The following is a 7,500-nucleotide window of genomic DNA, read 5'->3' as shown; positions in this document are numbered from 1 at the left end:
ATAAAAAAGTGTGTATAAGTATGCTTTAACATTTTTTTATACATGCGGTCCATATTCAAGGTTGGTAATTTTCTAACATGAAAAGTGATTGGAATGATGAGTAGAGATTGGCTAATAATTATATTCTATTTGTAAACTAATACATTTTATGCGGGGGTGTCCGGGGATTCTTGATCAAAATGCAATAGAAAAAAGTTGTTTTTTTTAATACTGAATGGCGTGTCTTTCGACGTCGAATGAAGGGGTTTAACAGGTTGCAATTTTTTTGTATTGATGTATATTTGCCTAAAAAATCTAGAAAAATGCAGATTTTTTGGTGCATATATTAATGACATGTGATAACGTGGTGTGTTTACCTTGTAGTTGTTACCTACACTGTCCCTCCCCTAAACCTATCAGCAGTGGTGTCTCGCAAGGCTCAATTATCTTTCTCACTTCGTTTATTAATGACCTTCTTCAAAAAACAAATTGTCCCATCCGCTCCTACGCTGATGACTCCACTCTGCATTAGACAACATATTCTAACAGAAGACTCTCCCTATAGGAGTAACGTGACTCTAAGTGTGGACGCGCATAACCTTAGGTCTTGCTATCATTTCTGAATGGGGCAGGAGGAACTTGCTGTCCAGTGCCTCAAAAACTCGATTTCTCCACCTGTAAACTTGACAATCTTTCAAACACCTATCCCTTAGTCTACAAAAACACACAGCTGTAACGTTCTTCTGCGTTAAAGGTTCACGGTCTATCCTTAATTCAAAATCTAAACTGGACACTTCATATCTTCTCTTTCTCTAAATCAGCTTCCTTGAGGGACGTTCTGTATCGTCTGCGCCAGTTCACTTACCCCTATCAAATGCTGTACATATACAAGGGCATTTTCCGCCCTCGTATGCATCTCATGTGTGGGGGGTCTCCACACATACTGTTCTGTTAGAGCCCCTTTTCCCAACCCTGGGGTCGCGACCCCAAGTGGGGTCGCCAAGCGCTTGCCTTGGGGTCGCCAAGACCTCAAAATATCAAACAAGGTGTTATTATGTTATAATAACACATACACAACTAAACTAGTGTGATCGCAGGCATGTCTAGAGGTGCATGATTGGAGTCACCTGAAAAAAAAAAGGTTGGGAACCACTGTTAGAGTCAGAGGCTTTTCGTCTCATCAACTCTCTTCCTCTTATTAACAGTCTTCTACCCTTTTTACATTCCGCCGCTATGTTGCATCTATTTATATCATCTCCCTATATATATTTATGGTGGCTTTTCTTCTGAACTTGTCAACTGCATGCCTCCTCCCTTCCCGCGGCCCCGCTGCACACGACTTTCTACTCTTGCTCATCCCGACTCTATCCAAATTCCCCATGTAAGATTTAACCATCATCGTCATTTTTTCATACCTTCCGCTGGTAAGCTCTTGATCTTGAATTGCCTTCCTCCGTCTGTATTTCCTCCTACCAACGACTTGAACTCTTCGAGAGGAGAGTATCGTCACTTCTTCATCCGAAATTGACCTCTCTTCTGACCAATCATATTTTTCTCTTTTATCGGTCTAGCGGGCGTTTTATTTTTTCCTTCAGCTGCCTCCCTTGCTGGAAAAAGCAAATTGTCCCCGGTTTTGTAGTTCATGATATCACACCGAGTATCCGGAAACTCATTTGTTTAATTATTTTAAAAAAATGTAAGATTAAATGTTTGCATTTTCAGTTCGCAATACCGGACGACCCATGAATAAGGTTGCTCCAGCGGCTGAAAAAAATGCTATGCAGTCTCCAGTTCTTGGTTCCCATTTCCAAATATTCATAAGTCTCATTTCTATAACTGTAATCTTTGCTGATATTTTTTTTCAAGTAGTAAAACCTGATTATACGTAGATATATTCATAAAACAGCCGCAAAATATAACTGAAATCTTAGAAACAAAACCACTGGACATACATGATTATGGTCCAAAGCTATGTATCTTCCTGGTGGGCCCTGATGGTCGGCCCAAGGCTTCTTCCAGGTGGGGCCTGATGGTCGGCCCAAGGCTTCTTCCAGGTGGGGCCTGATGGTCGGCCCAGCCCGTTCTGGCGCAGGCGAGTGTTTATAGTGGCGCCATCTTGCATTGGCTCATGCTGCCCCCCGGAACTCGTTCTTGATTCGCTTGGACGGCTTCCTCTAGAGTCCGGGTTGATGGGTGGTCTTCAGGACAGCATGTGGGTAGTTTTAAGCCACTCAGTGACTGAAAAATCAGAGTGGGAGCGTGAGGATTCGAACCCGCGTCGTCCATCACACGGTGAATGTGGCACCAGTACTCTACCAGTTCGGCCACCGCAAATATATATATATATATATATATATATATATATATATATATATATATATATATATATATATATATATATATATATATATATATATATATATATATATATATATATATATATATATATATATATATATATATATATATATATATATATATATATATATATATATATATATATATATATATATATATATATATATATATATATATATATATATATATATATATATATATATATATATATATATATATATATATATATATATATATATATATATATATATATATATATATATATATATATATATAAGTATATATATATATATACCTTGGTTAGAGGTGACGTCCTCATAAAACTGAATACTGGCGATGTAACTGAATAACCGCAGCCATTACCACATCCTTTAGTCCTTCTTGACATTTCGGGAAACACACTTTCCGTCCTCAGACCGTAAAACGATTAAAACCGAGGTGAAAAGACAACGGGTCGAACCTCTATCCTCACAAGGCGCCAAACAGAGGCAGTGCAAGCTCCTGTAAAACAAAAGAAATAACATGAATGGTTATATATTTTTTTCAAACTACAATTTAAGTTGAAACCAAACGTTGTTATGTAATCCATACAAAGTAGACTTTTTTTTTTATAATATTGTGAAACCAAATTTAATAACACAAAAACGAATCGCTACAATACTGAAAGCAAAACCCCACGGAAGAATAATTATTCACCCTCCCTGGTGGGAACAAACCCAAAGCATGTAATTTTAATAGACTTATTGTTGTTAAGTTCTGGTTGATCTTAAAATATTAACAATGACTCTGCATGTCTTAAATCTGAAGAATGGTTCACTCTAAATGTACCCTTAAAATCCTCATCCCTAATCTTATCTCCCGTATCCCTTGCATGATTCTTAATTACTGAACAAAACAGGACTCAAAAGCAGCCAACCTGTTCTATACGACACCCTTTTGTGCTCAGATATTCTTATTCTTAGTTTCCGGTGTGTTGAACTCACCTACCCAATTCGGTAATCAGGACAATAAAACGAATAAACTATCTGAGCACGAATGGAACCAGTCGTGCCAAAATTTTCAAGAACATACCTGAAGGGCAACTGTGGGGAATCTTTGTGAAAAGGGCTTGCAGCGTATTCCTTATTTGACAACTAAAAATGTCCTTGAAATGGCAACGTTATCATTTCAAGGAAATTTTATATAACACTTTAGGAAAAGCTGCAGCCCCTTTTTCACAAACATTTCCCACAGTTGTCCTTTAGGGTTGTTTTTCTGAGTTTTTATTCGGACTGTGCTCACTGACTCGTGTACACGCAGTAGGGAACGGTGACACTGTAGTGTTGAGTGTATTGTCGGGGACCCAGCTACCGACCTCCACTTTAAAGCTCCCTCCCCCTTACAATGTAACATGGCTAACCTGCATCCAACGTCACATTTGACACAGCGGATAGAAATATGAGGATCTCGGTACAAAGGTCGTAATTATTGCCTCTTGTCTATCCAGGGTGTGTTTAATAGGGTTTCCTTCCCGGGATCTCGGGATCCCGGCCATAGAGTTGTTGTTTTTTTCTTCCCGGGAAATTTGTAAAATCCCGGGAAATACCGGGATACTTTTTTTATTACTTTTTTCTTATATCTGCTACAGAATATGAAAATGTATGAGAGAGAGAGAGAGAGAGAGAGAGAGATGCCTGGCTCCCAGGCATATCTCTCTGTGGAGCATGGAGGCTTGGTGGGGGTCACTGAAGGTGGCCACTCCAAATTAAGATCAAAGCTCAGTGATTTTAGTATCGACTGTTTGTGCTTTTTGAAATGTTATTTCATGATTAACTCTTAGGGTGTACGACTGCGTTTGCAGCTGTCTGATTTTTTTTTTTTTTTTACAGGCCATTCCATACTCTAGTATTGAGTGTTTTGAGTCCCATTTCACTTTTTCTTGTTTACCATGTCTGGAGAGTTGGGCCTAAATTCCAAATATTCTACTTATGATTTTGTATATGCATTGCAGAATTTTCATTGTTTTCTTCAGCTTTATTTCAAAACGTACAATGACAAAATACTAGGTTATATCTATCATTCTTTTATTTCATTGCATTTTAGAATTTTCAGTTTTTTGGTTAGCTTTTGCGGAATATGATGTCCAAATTATTTTACATGTTGTTAAATATATGCACAGGTTACTCCATAGTTTCATTTTCTGTGTAGTTTACAGTGGTGGGGGTCACTGGTGGCCTGTGCCACTGGCCAAGCTTCCATATGGATATGCTATTATATGGAAAAATTCATATTCTATACATACAAGGAAACTCCATGACATTTAAAAATACTTATTTCACACTTTCACAGGGCAAGTAACTACTTATGATGTATATACTACTGAGGTTCATTTACGAATTACGATAGAGCAGGAGTATTAGCAAACATTATCTGCTACGGGAAATCCCGGGATCCCGGGAAATGTCTTGCTTTTTCCCGGAATCTCGGGATGCTATAAAATCCCCCAAACAGGAAACCCTAGTGTTTACCAACTTCAGCGCATGTTGTACTGAACCTTCATTTAATGTTTCTCCTATTGCGTCGGTAGGCTTTCTTAGTGGGGTATGGTGGTCGGCCCCTGCCCGTTACGGCGCAGGAAAGTATTTATAGTGGCGCCATCTTTCTGGGTTCATGCTGGCCCCCCGGAGCTCATCTTTGATACTCTTTATAGGGATAATCTAGATTCCGGGTTGAAAGGTGGTCTTCAGAACAGCATGTGGGTAACCTTAGGCCACTCGGTGATGAATGAAAAAAATGCCAGCTTGTTTGTGGCGGGCGGGCGGGACGCGAACCTGTGTCCTGAATTCCACGCCCGCAGGCTGACCAATCAGCCATCGTCTCGATTTTAGAATGAGTACTATAGTAAAATTGGTTATCAAATGATATTTTAAGAATAGTTATTTATTCTCCCGTTCAGTTCAGTTCGGAAGAAGTTTTACAAATCGACCAACAAACCATTACATGGCTGCAGGATTCCCGGGAGATGCGTCGGTCCAGAGCTTGTCATTCGCCGCGCGTTCAGCAGACATACGGTTATGTGGCATGGTTGTATTTCGTTCAATGGCTATCCATCGACCGTATGATGTGTACCTTGTATAATGACGGCCATCATGCTCTCTATTGTATGCGCTGCTCACACAACACGCTTTGGACACTCAATAATTAACCCAGAATTAAAATATCGGATAATATGTATATTTAATTTACTTCCATACTTTTTTTTTATGAAAATATGTATGTGGGTCGCATTGCATGTTTCAATGACCTTTGTGTTGTTCCGACAAGTGTATCAGCTCTCTAAATGGAATAACAAATAAATAGTATTATATGAATAGTATTATAGAATTAATAACTAATTAATACAAAAAAATACAAGTAAAAAAATATAAATTAAATGAAATACGAATAAAAAAAATGAATAGAATAGTTACCTAGGTTCGTTACCTCGAAATAACGCGTTTATCCTAATTTTATATACGAATAACTTTTTTTTTTTAACCATGGTTGCGTAGCTGAAAAGCAGTGATAAGCGAGTTTTACGTATTCTCTTTATTAAGTTGGTTCACGTAAAGTAAAAAAAAAAAAAGAATATAGAACATATAGCACTCACTTATAAATGCCCCATACAAACGCGTTAGACATATATGTATACACGTGTACTTTATGAAAATACGTACCGAATCTGAATTACCCGGGGGCTTCATTGACCTCTGCACTTTAAATAAAAAGGTTATGTCTGAAGTGAAACAGTGCACGTCGAGATTGCATTCATATTCTCGGAGCTACACTCCGCCTGCCTGTGTGTTACACCTGCCTTGTGCAGGTTGGAATAAATATTTTGTTTCACTCGCTCGGCACAAAGTTACAGCGCATGTCGGCGCTTTTAATCCACTGTTGTAGCCAAAAGTTTGCAATAAACGCTGGGAAAGCACTGGCTTAGGCAAGGTTTTCGAGTTTTCCGTCTATCTTCACTGCTTATCATGTGCACATGATAATCAAGATACCTTTGATACGCTGTTACTTCACCAAACACACGTACTGTAACTATTGATACAGTAATGTCCAGGAGGGGAAATATGAAGATATCAATATCACCACCACCATCATTATCACCACCATCATCATCATCATCATCATCATCATCATTCGTCATTATCAGTTCACTACATGACAAGGGTCTTTCCAAACGATTTAACCTCTGCCTGTGGTAATGTGCTTGCTCCGGGAAAGGATCTCTCCTGGATAAGTCTGCCCTGACCGCGTTAATATCTGGATTTCCACGCTGTTGCTCCTGTTTTTCGGTAATCTGATTTGTCCCACTCCACTTCCTGTTCTTGATCGCCATTAGAATATTTTCAACCTTTGCTTGCTCACATCGTGTAACCTGTATACATCGTGCGCATGTAAATGGAAGGTGATAATTTACCTCTGTCCGTGGTGCGGGAAACAATATATGGTGACGCGCCGAACCATTGCTGTCAAGGGTTTAGATTTAGAGGCAGTGGCGGTGGCGGTAGCGGTGGGGATGGTGATGGTAGTTACCGTGTGGTCGGTTATGATTGGCGTCGCGGGGTTAGACACACGCGCGCGATGCTGTAATTATTAATTGTTCTAAAATCCATCCATTGGGCGGGAGAGCACGTATTTGTATGCAAATGAAAGAGATTGATTCCTGTAATTGGTGCATTGCTCGCGTGCCCAGCAGCAGACTCTTTGCTTTTACTCTTTGTTTGTGTTTCAGCGAGGCAGCGTTCCCGCCTGAATTCCTGTTACTGGTATCACGGATTTTCTTTGTTTGTGTGTTACTACTGTTTGTAAGTCTGTCACTGATATATACTGACTTACGTATCGTGTCTGGCTATTGATGTTTCTCATTCTATCATTAAATTTGATTGATAGTGGGGCAATGCTCTTATATTAATTGACCAGTTACTCTTGATATTCTTTGTTTGCCGCGCTCACAATTTTCATTTTAATTTCCTTTCAATGATTTCCACACGATAGTCATATTTCTGCAGCTACTGTGAGTTTTGTCTTATTTATCAGGATGTTATTGGTGTTTCTCTCTGTGTTTGTCAGTTTTACGGTGTGTATTTTATATTTGTGTATTTTATACTTGTGATTTCGTGTTAAGTGCCTGGTATC

Source organism: Eriocheir sinensis, chromosome 42, assembly GCF_024679095.1.
Source record: "Eriocheir sinensis breed Jianghai 21 chromosome 42, ASM2467909v1, whole genome shotgun sequence".
Taxonomy (NCBI): Eukaryota; Metazoa; Arthropoda; class Malacostraca; order Decapoda; family Varunidae; genus Eriocheir; species Eriocheir sinensis.
This window is presented reverse-complemented; position numbering follows the sequence as displayed.